Below are 12,885 nucleotides of genomic sequence, written 5' to 3' on the forward strand. Positions count from 1 at the left end.
TCCTCTGGTAGTCACCATACTGTTGTCTGTCTATGAAGGCTTTTTTTTTTTTTTTTGCTTAATCCCTTTACCTTTTTCATCCAGCCCCCCAAACCCCCATCCCCTCTGACAGTTGACAGTCTGTTCTCAGTATCTATGAGTCTATTTTGTTAGTTTATTTTGTTCATTAGACTTCACATATAAGTGAAATCACATGGTACTTGTATTTCTCTGACGGGCTTATTTCACTTAATGTAATATTCTCCAGGTCCATCTGTGCTGTCGTCAAGGGTAAGATTTCTTTCTTTTTTTATGGCCAGTAGTTTTCCACTGTGTAAATGTACCACAGCTGTTTTATCCACTCATTGACTGATGGGCACTTAGGCTGCTTCCAAATCCTGGCTATTGTAAATAACACTGCAATGAACATAGGGATGCATGTATTCTTCTGCATTTGTGTTTTGGGTTTCTTTGATATATTCCCAGAAGTAGAATCACTGGGATATAAGGCAGTTTCATTTTTAATTTTTTGAGGTAAATCCAGGTTGCTTTTGAAATCAAATTATCCAAATACCAGAACACATAAAAATGAGGAGGCATAGTAAGAAATTTAAGGTTCCCATCCTAGGAACTTAAAATTTAAAAAATATTAAATCTGTTTCTAATGAGAGCAGAAAGATAAATCCAGGTAAGGGCACAGATTGTCAAGGGCTGTTACTTTAGACTGAGTGTTTAAGGTGACATTGAAGCAGAGACCAGGGTGATTAGGCAGAGCCAGAGGGAGGAGCTTTCCAGGGACAGGGAATGGCAAGTACAGTAGCACCCCCTTATCCAAGGCTTCACTACCTGTGGTATCAGTTACCTGTGGTCAACTGCAGTCCAAAAATATTTAATAAAAATTTTCAGAAATAAAAAACTCGTAAGTTTTAAATTGCATGCTGGTCTGAGTACCTCGCTTTATCTCATCATGCAGGCATTGTATCATCCCACATTATCATAAGAAGGGTAAGTACAGTACAACAAGATATTTTGAGAGCAAAATAGCATATTCACATAACTTTTGGTGCAGTATATTGTTAGAACTGTTCTGTTTTGTCATTAGTTTTTGTTGTTAATCTCTGTGCCCAATTTATAAATTAAACTTTACCATAAATATATACATACATACACACATATATATATGTGTGTATGTATGAGTGTGTATATATATACACACACACATACATACATATGAAAAAAACATAGCATATATAGGGCTTAGTACTATCCAGAGGTTCAGGCCCCTTCAGGGGGTCTTGGAATGCATCCCCATGGGTAGGGGCGCTGCTGCATCAAGGCTCTGTGCTGAGAGCTTGCTAAGCACGTCCATGAACAGTAAAAAGCCCCCCATGGCTGCATGCAGCATGATGGGTGGGAGAGAAAAGTAGCAAATGAATGAGGTTGGAAAGGGCCATGGGAAGGCTTCGGATTTTAATCTAAAATCTACTAGAGGGTTCTATTCTTTGTTAGGTAAGCATGTTTGTTTGAGATAATGGTAGATTCACATGAAGTTATGAGACATTAATATAGAAAGACTCTGTGTCTCTTTAGCCACTCTCCCCAAAATGTAACACCTCACAAAGCTAGAGTACCATATCAAAACCAAGACAATGACATTGATAGAGTCAAGACAGAGAACATTTCCATCACCGTAAGAATCCCTCACGTTGCCTTTTTATAGTCATGCCCAACTCCCTCTTATCCCACTCCCTCTTTATTGGGGGCTGGGTGAAAAAGGTGAAGGGATAAAGAAGTACAGATTGGTAGTTACAAAACAGTCACAGGAATATAAAGTACAACATAGGGAATATAGTCAATAATATTGTCATACCTATGCATGGTGCCAAGTGGGTACTGGGAATATTGAGCAAACACCCTGTAAAGTATGTAACTGTCTAACCACTACACTGTACACCTGAAACTAACACAAAATAATATTGAATGTAAACTGTTATTGAAAAATAAAATTTAAGAAAATCTGGAAACTGTTAATGTATTCACAATTTCTATAATTTTGTCATTTCAAGACTATATAAATGAAATCATATATACAATCTAAGTATCTGGATATTCATCCAGGTTAGTCTGTGCATCAATAGTTTATTCATTTTTGTTGCCGAGCACTGTTCTATGGTATGAATTGTTTCACCGTTCACTCATTGACGGACACGGTGACATTTCCAGGTTGGGGTTATTAGGAACAAAGTTATTATAACATTCATATACAGGTTTTTGTGTGAACCGAGGTTTCCCTTTCTCTGGGATAAATGCCCACCAGTGCAGTTGCTGGGGTGTATGGGAGTAGTATGTTAAGTTTTCTTTAAAAACCTGCCAAACTGCTTTGCAGAATGGCTGCACCTTTTTACATCCCCACCAGGAATACTTAAGTGAGCCAGTTTCTGCACATCCTTGGCAGAGTTTGGTGGTATCACTATGCTTTATTTTAGCCCTTCTGCTGTTCTATAATGATTAATGGATGTTGAATTCCTTCTTATGTGCTTATTTCATGTCTGTAGTATCTTTTCCCAGGACATGTTTCTTCATGCCTTTTGTCCATTTTCTAATTGGGTTAATTTTTTTTTTTTACTATAGAGTTTTGAAAGTTTATATTCTTAATACTAGTCTTTTGTCAAATATATGAAGTTTTTAATTTGATAAAGAATTTTGATAAAGTCAAATTTATCATTTTTTCCTTTTATGGATAATGCTTTTGGTATAATGATAAAAATGTTTTGCCTAGCCAAAGGTCCTGAAGATTTTCTACTTTTTTCATAAAAGTTTTACAGCTTTAAGTTTTACCCTTAGGTTCATAGCATATTTTGAGTTAATTTTTATATAAAAAGTAAAACTCAAGTCAAGCTTGATTATTTGCTTATGGATGTCTAATTGCCCCAATATTATGTGTTGAAAAGGCCATGTTTCCTCCTTTGAATTTATTTTGCATCTTTGTCAAATATCAGTCAGGTGTATGGTCAATTTGGGGTTTCCTTGTTCTCTTCCATTGATAGATCGGTCTATCCCTCTGCCAATATCACACAGTCTTGATTAATGTATAATAATATACATTATGTATAATAAAACTTGAAGTTGGGTAGATTAATTTCTCCCACTTTATTCCTCTATTCAAATGCCTTTGCCTTTCTATATAAATTTTAGAATCATGTTGCCTGTATCTACAAAAGAATATCTTGCTGGGATTTTGATAGCAGTTGTGCTAAACCTGTATATAAGTTTGGGGAGAAGTGAAATCTTTGCTGTGGTGAGTCTGCCAGTCAATGAAAATAATATATTTATTTATTGAGAGCTCCATCAGGATATGTGGTTTTCATCCTACAAGTCATATATATGTTTTGTTTGGGGGGGGGGTATATTTTATTGATTATGTTGTTAGAGTAGCCCCAATATTCTTCCCCTTTGCTCCCCTTGGCCCAGTACCCCTCTTCCCTCCAGCAACCCCACCCCGCCTTAGTTCATGTGCATGGGTCATGCATATAAGTTCTTTGGCTTCACCCTTTCCTGTTTTATTCTTAACTTCCCCCTGTCTATTTTGTACCAACCGATTATAGTTCTTAGTCCCTGCACCATTTCCCCATTTCTCCCCCTTCACACTGTCCCAGCTGTTAACCCTCTAAATGATCCCCATACCTATTATTTTGTTCCTATCCTGGATTGCTTAGTTGGATTTTGTTTTTATTTTTTAATTTAATTTAATTTTATTGATTATGCTGTTACAGTTGTCCCAATTTCTTTTCCCCCTGCTCCCCTCCACCCTGTAATCCCCTCTCACTCCAGTCCCCCCCCCTTTAGTCTATGCCCACTGGTTGTGCATATAGTTCTTCTCAACATCTTCTTGTCTACTCCACTCCCTCTTACTATGCTTCTTAATTCCTGAATCATCTCCCTCCCTTTTCCCCCTTCCCCCTCCCCGCTGACCTCCCCCCAGTATGTTCCCTGTACCTGTAATTCTTTTTCCCCTCTCATTGCCTACTTAGTTTGCCTTTGTTTCAATTCCCTAGCTTCTGTTGTTGGTTGTTGTGATACAGTTTCATTTTAATGTTTATAGTTTTGATCCTCCTTCTTCTAAACAAGTTCCTTTAACATCTCATATAACAGTGGTTTGGATCTAAGAAACTCCTTCAGTTTTACTTTGTCCTGGAAACACATTCTCTGCCTTTCTATCCTGAATGACAGCTTCACTGGATAGAGTAATCATGGTTGTAGGTTTTTGATTTTCATTACTTTGAATATTTCTTGCCAGTCCCTGCTTGCCTGTAAAGTCTCCTTTGAGAAATCCACTGATAGTCTAATTGAGATCCCTTTGTACATAATTCTTCTCTTCTCTCTTGCTGCTTTTAAGGTTCTCTCTTTATCTTTAATTTTTGACATTTTGATGATAATGTGTCTTGGTGTGGTCCTCCCTGGGTCCAGCCTATCCAGAACTCTCTGTGCTTCCTGGACCTGCAAGTTCATTTCCTTCCTCAAGTTAGGGAAGTTCTGCTTCATTATTTTTTCACATAATTTTTCCATTTCTAGTTCTTCTTCTTCACCCTCTGGAAATCCTATAATTTGAATGTTCACTCACTTATAGCTGTCCCGAAGGTTTCTGAGCCTCTCCTTATATTCCTTACTTTTTGTTTCCTCTTTCTGCACTGGTTGACTGTTTGTTCCCTCCATATGTTCCAATTTGTTGATTTTATTCCTGGCTTTCCCTTCCTCACCACTTGTCTTGTATGTATTTTTGTTCATTTCAGCAGGACTAGCCTTCATTCCTTCTCTGTCTTGATTCAGCCCCGCTGTTAGGTCTGTAAGCTGCCTTATAGCTCTGAACTGAGCCTCAGAAAGATTCGCTATTTGTTCATCGGTCAAGGCCTTTATTTGTTTTTTTGTTAGCTGGGTGATTAGTATTTCAATCATTAATTCTGCCATTCTGACCGTTTTGTTTATCTTTCCTCCTTGGGCAGGGCGCTGTCACATCTCCTACGCTATATGGGGCAGAGCCCCGTGTGCTCGTCACAACCTGATAACCTTTCTCATCACACTGTGGTGCTTTGTGTTGGGGCGGGGGTCCAAGATGGATTCCTGCTGTTACTCTCCGCTGAGGAACGAGGAGCCTCCTCTATCCACACACCCTCAGAGACAATGTGGCTTGCCTTCCCCAGCACTGAGATCACAAGCCAATGGGTCTGGTCTGCAGCCAGGGCCGGCTCCCAGGCACTTCTCTCTTCCCCCCAAATACAGGTGTCTGCTTACCGGGTTCCACTGTTCGCTGCTGCAGCTGCCACCACCAGCGCAGTTTGATTTTTCAGCCATGGTTTCACACTTCTTACCCATCTAGATGAGCACCACTTGTTCATGACTTCATACGTTGGACTTCCACATAGCTTTATTTTCTGGAACGTCTGGTTATTTTTGGTTTTGCGGTAGTTGTAGTCCTTCTTAGTTGTGGAGGGAGACAGAGCTTGTCGGTCTATGCCTCTATCTTGGCCAGAAGTCCATATATATGTTTTATTAAATGTGTACCTAAGTCTGATTTTTTGAGTGACTATAAACAGTACTATATTTTTAATTTTGGTGTCCAGATTTTTATTGATATTATACATGAATATAATTAATTTTTGCATGTTTATTTTATATCCTACTACTGTGCTGAATTCACTTATTAGTTTGGTAATTTTTTTGAAGTTCCTTGGGATTTTCTATACAAGTAATCATGTCACCTGTAAATAGGAAAAGTTCATTTCTTCCTTTCTTATCTCTATGCTTTTAATTAATTTTTCTCATCTTTGCACTCGCTAGAAAGTTTAGCACTATACTGAATAACAGTGGTGAGGGCAGACATTCTTGACCTTGTTCCTGAATTGGGAGGAAAGAATTCAGACTTACATCATTAAGAGTAATGTTAGTTGTAGTTTTTATGTGTTTTTCCAATAGATGTTCTATGTCAAGTTAAGGAAGTACTCTGTTCCTATTTTTCTAAGGGTTTTTATCATGAATGGGTTTTGAATTTTGTCAGTTTTTTTTTTTTTTTTTTTTTTTTTTCTGCATGAATGAACAGGATCATGTGCCGTTTCTTCATTAGCTAGTTAACATGGGGATTCACAGTGTTAGTTTTTTTAGTTCAACGAGTCTTGCATCTCTGGAACAAACCCCAAACTGGTTCTGGTATATGATCTTTTTATATATTGCTGAATTTTATTTGCTAATATTTTGCTAAGGATTTTTGTGTCTGTATTCAGGAAGGATATTGTCTCTAGTTTTTTTTTGTTTTTTGTTTTTGTACTGTCTTTGTCCAATTGTGGTATCTGGGTAATACTTTGATAAAGCAAACGGTTTTCTAGATTAGGTTGTGTAGAGTGGCATTATTTCTTTACATGTTTGTTAGAATTCTTTAGTAAAGTCATCTGGGATGGGGTATTTATTTTTTGAAAGTTTTTAAATTACAGATTCAATTTCCTTAATAGTTATAAGGCTATTGAAGTTTTCTATTTAATATTGGGTGAGTTGTGGTAATTTGTGGTTTTTTTTTTTTTTTTTTTTTTTGAGGAATTAGTCCATTTTAACTAAATTGTCCAGTTTATGTGTGTAGAGTTGTTTACAGTATTCCCATATTACCCTTTTGATGTCTGAAGGGTCTACAGTGATAAATACTTTCTCATTCCTGATATTATTTATTTGTTCATTTTCTTTTTCTCTGTCATTCTTGCTAGAGATTTGTCAATTTTATCAATCTCTCCAAAGAACCAAATTTTAAAAATTGATTGTTCTTCTTTTTTCAATGCTATTGGTTTTTGTTGTCATTATTATTTCCTTCCTTCTGCTTGCTTTAGGTATATTCAGCTCTATTTTCCCTAGGTTCTTGAACTGGGAGCTCAGACGACTGATTTAAAACTTTCTCTAATGTATTCATGTAATACTACAAACTTCCCTTTAAGCACTTTATTATCTGTGATCCTCAAATTTGGAGGTTGTATTTTTATTTTCACTCAGCATGGCACACTTTTACATCCTTTGAGACTTCCTTTTTGACCTATGGATTATTTATAGTATATGTTGCTTAGTTTCCAAGTGTTCGGAGATTTTCCTGTTGTCTTTATGTTATTGATTTCTAATTTGACTCTGTGGTGGTCAAAGAATACATTCAATATGACTTTTGGTTTTTTTTTACATTTGTTGAGATGTGTTTTCTGGTCCAGCATAGGGTCTGTCTTGGTATATGTTCCATGTCACAGAAAAAGAATGTGTGGCCTGTTGCTATTAGGTGAAGCATCAATTAGTCTGTTGGTTAGAGATGTTGTTGAGTTTTCTGCATCCTTGCTGATTTTGCATCTAGTTTTCTATCAGTTGATGAATAGGAGTATTGAAATCTTCAGTTATATTGGTGAACTTGACTATTTCTCTTTTAAATCTGTCATTTTCTTTTTTGCTTCATGTATTTTGCATTTCAGTAATTTAATGCATACATACTTAGCATCACCATTCTTTATGATGGAGTCATTCTTTGGTCATATATAATATTCTTCTCTGTCACTGTAATTTTCCTTGCTCCAAAGTCTAATGTATCTGATATTAATACAGCAATTCCTTCTTTCCTTTTATTAATGTTTGCACAATACATCTTTATCCATCTTTTACTCTCAACCTATTTGTAGCATTATAATTAAAGAGAATTTCTTATAGACAGAATATACTTGGATTTTATTTTTTCTAAATACGCTCAAACAATTATCATAGTCTGATGGTGCCATCAGTTTACCAGTTTGAGTGAAGCATTCCATGAATCATGCCCTACTGAATATTTCTGCAAAATGATGAGATGAAAAAAAAAAAAAAATATATATATATATATATATATATATATATATATATATATATCAGAGTCAATGTAGCTATGTGAGATATTCTTTCTGTTTCCCACAAATTCTCCTGTTTTTCCCCATCTAGAACATAGTCATATCTCCACTAAAACGATAATTGAGCAACTAATTGAGATTAGTGAGGGTGGAAAAACCTGACTGATTTGAAACCCTAAGATATCTGTCATTTGATATATACTATTTTGGATCGACAACTTTAAAGGTAATGTTTAAGAAAATGTGTTTTTTAATGCATTCAAGAGAGTAGAAATCTGAAAAGTCTTTTAAAGTCTGAAAAAAATTCTCTTTATTGGATTTATCAAGGATATGGACAATCAACAATTAATAATCTGTTAAAATTATGAGTAGGCTTAACAATTACCTAAGCTACTGTTCACCTTTAATGGAAAATACATTTTAGAGAGAGAAATTTAACTTGTACAAAATCCCAGGCAAGTAAGTAACAGAAGTGAGTCTAGAACCAAAGTCTGATGTTACTGAACTGCACAATGAAGAATTAAAAAATATTAAAATTTTATCTAAAGTATATCAACTATCTGCATGGGAATGCAATATGCTTCATTTCCTTAAGGAAGCCAAAATAAGAACATGGCAGATGAAATATCATCACTCATCCACACTGGAATTTAACGAGGGCACCAGGGTACCAGGGCTTAAACTTACCCACTTGCCAAAAGTGTCAATAAATGGCCCAGTCATCTATATTATTGCAGACACTGGCCCAGAAGAGGTTCCAAAAATGAAATTTTAAGACTTAGCATGTCCGATATATGGGGAGACTTCTGGCCAAGATGGAGGTGTAATTAGACACTTTGCATCTTCCTGACAACTAAAAATTAATTTATGAGAACTTCAATAAATTTAAAAAGAAACACAGAAAATTCAGAAAATCAAAACTACATTAAGTTCAACAAACAAATAAATAAAGAAGAAATATTCAGCCAGAAAGGTAGGAGGGGCCAAGCCGGGACAGAGAGAAGGAGGTGCAATGCTGCAGCAGTAGCTGCAGGGATGGTGCCTGGTGACAGCAGGGACTGGCGGCAGCAGCAGTGGCACAGGGACTGTCGCCATGGCAAAAAGTGCAGCATACATTTTAAACCTGGGAAGCGATCCCAGCCCCAAACCAGACCCATCCTAGCCCCAGACCAGAGCGCGCAGCTTGCAGTTCCAGCGTCAGGGAAAACAGACCCACATTGTTTCTGACTGTGAAAACCAGTGTGGGAGTAAAGTGGAGGAAGAAACTACCGGTCTCAAAGGAGCAAGTGAGGGGCAAGTGGCATTGTTCCCTCTCAAGCCCCTCCCCCATGTACAGTGCCACAATGTGGTGAAATGGGTCCCCAGCACTGACAAATGCCTAAGGCTCCGCCCCTTACAATGTAACAGATGCAACAGCTCTACCTAAGTCACAGAAGCAAACACAGAAAGCTGTTAAGATGAGGAAATAGGAAAGTACAGCCCAAAAGGGGGTGCAGATCAAGGGTCCTGTGAGAGAACTAAGCAACAAGGCAATAGCCAACCTAACAGATGAGAAGATAGCCAATTTAACAAATACACAGTTCAAAGTACCGATGGTAAAGATGTTCACATATTTGACATAAAAGATTAAGCATAACAGGGTAGAAATGTAGGCTATACTAAGTGAAGTGAAAGGAAATTAACACAAAACTAGTGGTGAAGGAAAGGAAACCAGGGCTCAAATAAGTGAAGTGGAACATAAGGAAGAAATAAACAGTCAACCAATACAGAAGGAAGAAACAAGAATTTTTAAAAATGAGGAGAGTTTAGAAACCTCTGGGATACCTTTAAATATGCCAACATCCAAATCATACAGGTGCCACAAGGAGAAGAGGAAGAACAAGAAATTGAAAAATTATGTGAAAAAATAATGAAGGAAAACTTCCCTAATTTTGGGAAGGAAATGGACATACGGGTCCAGGAATCACAGAGTCCCAAACAAACTAGACCCAGGGAGGACCACACCAAGACACATCATAATTGAAGTGCCAAAGTTTAAGGGTAAAGAGAGAATCTTAAAAGCAGCAAGAGAGAAGAGAAGAATTACCTACAAAGGGGTCCCTATAAAGCTATCAGCTGCTTTCTCAAAAGAAACTTTGCAGGCAAGATGGGGCTGGCAGGAAATATTCAAAGTGATGAGAGGCAAGGACCTACAACCAAGACTACTCTATCCAGCAAAGCTATCATTTAGAATGGAAGGGCAGATAAAGTCCTTCCCAGACAAGGTAAAGCTAAAGGAGTTCATCATCAGCAAGTCATTATTATATGAAATGTTAAAGGAACTTATTTAAGAAAAAGAACATCAAAACTATGAACATTAAAATGTCAACAAAATCATAACTATCAACAACAGAATCTAAAAAATAAAAACAAAAAATAACTAAGCAGATAACCAGAGTGGGAACAGAATCATAGGTTTGTGGAGCATTGGGAGGGGTATCATCTGGGAGGGGGAAAAAGGGAGGAGGAGGGAAATGGTGCAGGAATTAAGAAGCATGGTATGAGGGTGCAGAATAGACAGGAGGATATTGAGAACAGTAGAGGAAAGGGTAAAGTCAAAGAGCTTATGTGTATGACTCATGGGCATGGATTAAGAGGGGGTGGGACTGCTGAAGGTGGGGGGGATGCTGAGCGGAAGGGAGCAAGGGGAAAAGAAATTGGTACAGCTATAACAGCATAATCAATAAAACATACAGAAAAAGAGTTAGCATGTTCTTTTACATTGTGTGTCAGTGATTTTTTTCCCCCATCTATTCAGGTTACCACAGAATGGCAAATTTGAAGGACACTGGCATATTTTCCATATTATGAAATTTTTACTCACTTTAGATGTAAAAAACATTTGAGTGTGTGCAAAAGGGTCTGTCCTCAATTCCCAAAATATACTTTATACTCCTTGATTCATTTTATAAAAGATCAAACGTTTAGCTGTTGCCCTGAGTGACAGACTTCCCCTTTTAGTTATGAATCTTCTATGATCCAAACTGTAGAAAAAAATCTTACTGTATATCTCCTATTTATATTCACAGCCAGATACTATAATTAAATAATAAAGTTTCAGTTACTTGGGCTCAGATCCATTAAATTTTTTTTAAATTTTTACACATGTCTTTTGTCTGAAACATATTCCAGTATTATTATTATCCTTGAGCACACAAATATGCAGATTTGTGAAACTTTAATAGGATCTCCCTATTCTTTTTAGAAGAGATTTTTGCTTTGATTAAATGTCTAAATTACCTCTATGCTTTCTAAATTTGAACAAATATCTGATCTTTCTGAAAAAAAAAAAAAAGAAATCATCTTTTAACAGCTGACCTCCTACCAAGTATACATACTATGTTTACTCCAGGGAAAAACTCGGTTCACAGGCTAACTTGGGTTCCTTGACCCAATGCCAGAAGAGTGAGTGTGCTAAAGCTCTGCACCAAAGTGATAATTCCAACGCCCTTCCATTCCAGCTCAGTGGGCTGCCCAAAGACAGAACACAGATCACCATCATGTACTGAGCAAGCCAGCTACCTGCCTCTCAACCGGTGGTACCACATGTGGTGAGGAGCAGGGCAAGGAGGACGGAAGTGCTAAACTCTCCAACAGGGAGTATCTTTCTCAGAAAGAAAAAAGTAGAAAAAAGTAAGCTCTACAGCTGTCATTGTGTCCAACTCTTTAACCAGACAGAACTTCCACACTCTGAACCTTTTTTTACAGGAGGAGAGAAAGGTTGCAGAATTTGTATTCACATGCCCGGTGTTGCGTTCTCATCACATGCCTATGAAACTCCCTTGTCAACAGAGCATTTACCCTGGCCTTTCGCTCTTTTTCAGGATTTCTACTCCAAATCCCCAGCACGCATAAAGCAGTGGTCTCAGAGGTATTTGTATAGCTGATGCAAATTATATTTCTTTGTTTGCCTCCTCCAGATAGGATGGGAAAGGAAGAGAAGTGTAAAAGCCCCAAAGTGGTAGCTAAAACCAAAACAGCTAATGAAAGCTGGTAACATTTCTCACCAGTTTGCTATGTAAATGCCTCCTGCTAATTTAGAAAAGACTTTGTGTGTTACCACATTAAAAAGTAACTTAGATAGACCTCTATGCTGATGTTCATGAACCAAAGATGAAAGTATAGTTTGTCAGTTAAAAAATCAGTAGGTGAGTAGACCCAATACCTTCATCATGCAACATGAACTGTTAACAGGATAGTAATCTACAAATCCACTTTTCATTGTTTATCGCCACCTTTCAACATAAAAAGTATCATTCCCCTTTCCAGCTACAGTACCATCATAGGTTTAATGTAAACTATAAGATAACTGACATCTAGTTTGGATAAGACAGCATATAATATTTTAATGCTTTTTATAACACAAAGCCATTCCTCCTGATTAGAAGCAAAAAGCATGGGAAAACACCAAATTCTATATTCTAAAAACAAACAGTGATCCCAAATTAACCCCTTAGCTGTGTTAAAGACTGACTGGATAAAGACAGTAAGGACTACGTACCAGTCGGTGGTTTAGGCTGGTAAACTGTTTCATCCTACAGCTCTTAGCCCAAGCAGAAAGTGAAGAGGAAAACAGTACTCAGGCCACCTCTTCAAACAGGATGAAATTCCTGGTCCTCATATTAGTGTCATAGAAAGTTCAACCTATCTCTGAGTACTAAGTCAAATTAAATATATTGTTGAGCAATATCTGCAACGTACACTTTGTTAGATGATGTGGAAAAAACAAAGTCATTAAAACTTATTAATAAAGAAGCTGTGATCTAACTACTTCAAAGTTGGAAAAGTCATTAGCAGAGAAAGAAGTAAAATGAGGAATGCATTCCAGAATGTTAGGGAAGGGGTTGTTGCTGCAAACCGTACGTTTGTGTGTGAATATATAAAAAATTAGATACCACCTAAAATATAATAATGTCAAAAATAATAGAAAACTCATCTGAGATACCTGGGATTCCTGGTGAGAAAGAGAAGAAGGGGA

The 12,885-nt window shown here is 37.1% G+C and overlaps 1 protein-coding gene across 1 annotated transcript in view; it reads right to left on the reverse strand.

The window, feature by feature from the left end:
- The window catches only part of SOX5 (SRY-box transcription factor 5), a 941,468-nt gene that overhangs the window by 789,571 nt on the left and 139,012 nt on the right, over positions 1-12,885 (reverse strand). The gene's annotated exons all lie outside the window — the stretch shown is intronic.

This window comes from Furipterus horrens, unplaced genomic scaffold (assembly GCF_987537825.1).
Source record: "Furipterus horrens unplaced genomic scaffold, mFurHor1.1.pri manual_scaffold_4, whole genome shotgun sequence".
Lineage (NCBI taxonomy): Eukaryota > Metazoa > Chordata > Mammalia > Chiroptera > Furipteridae > Furipterus > Furipterus horrens.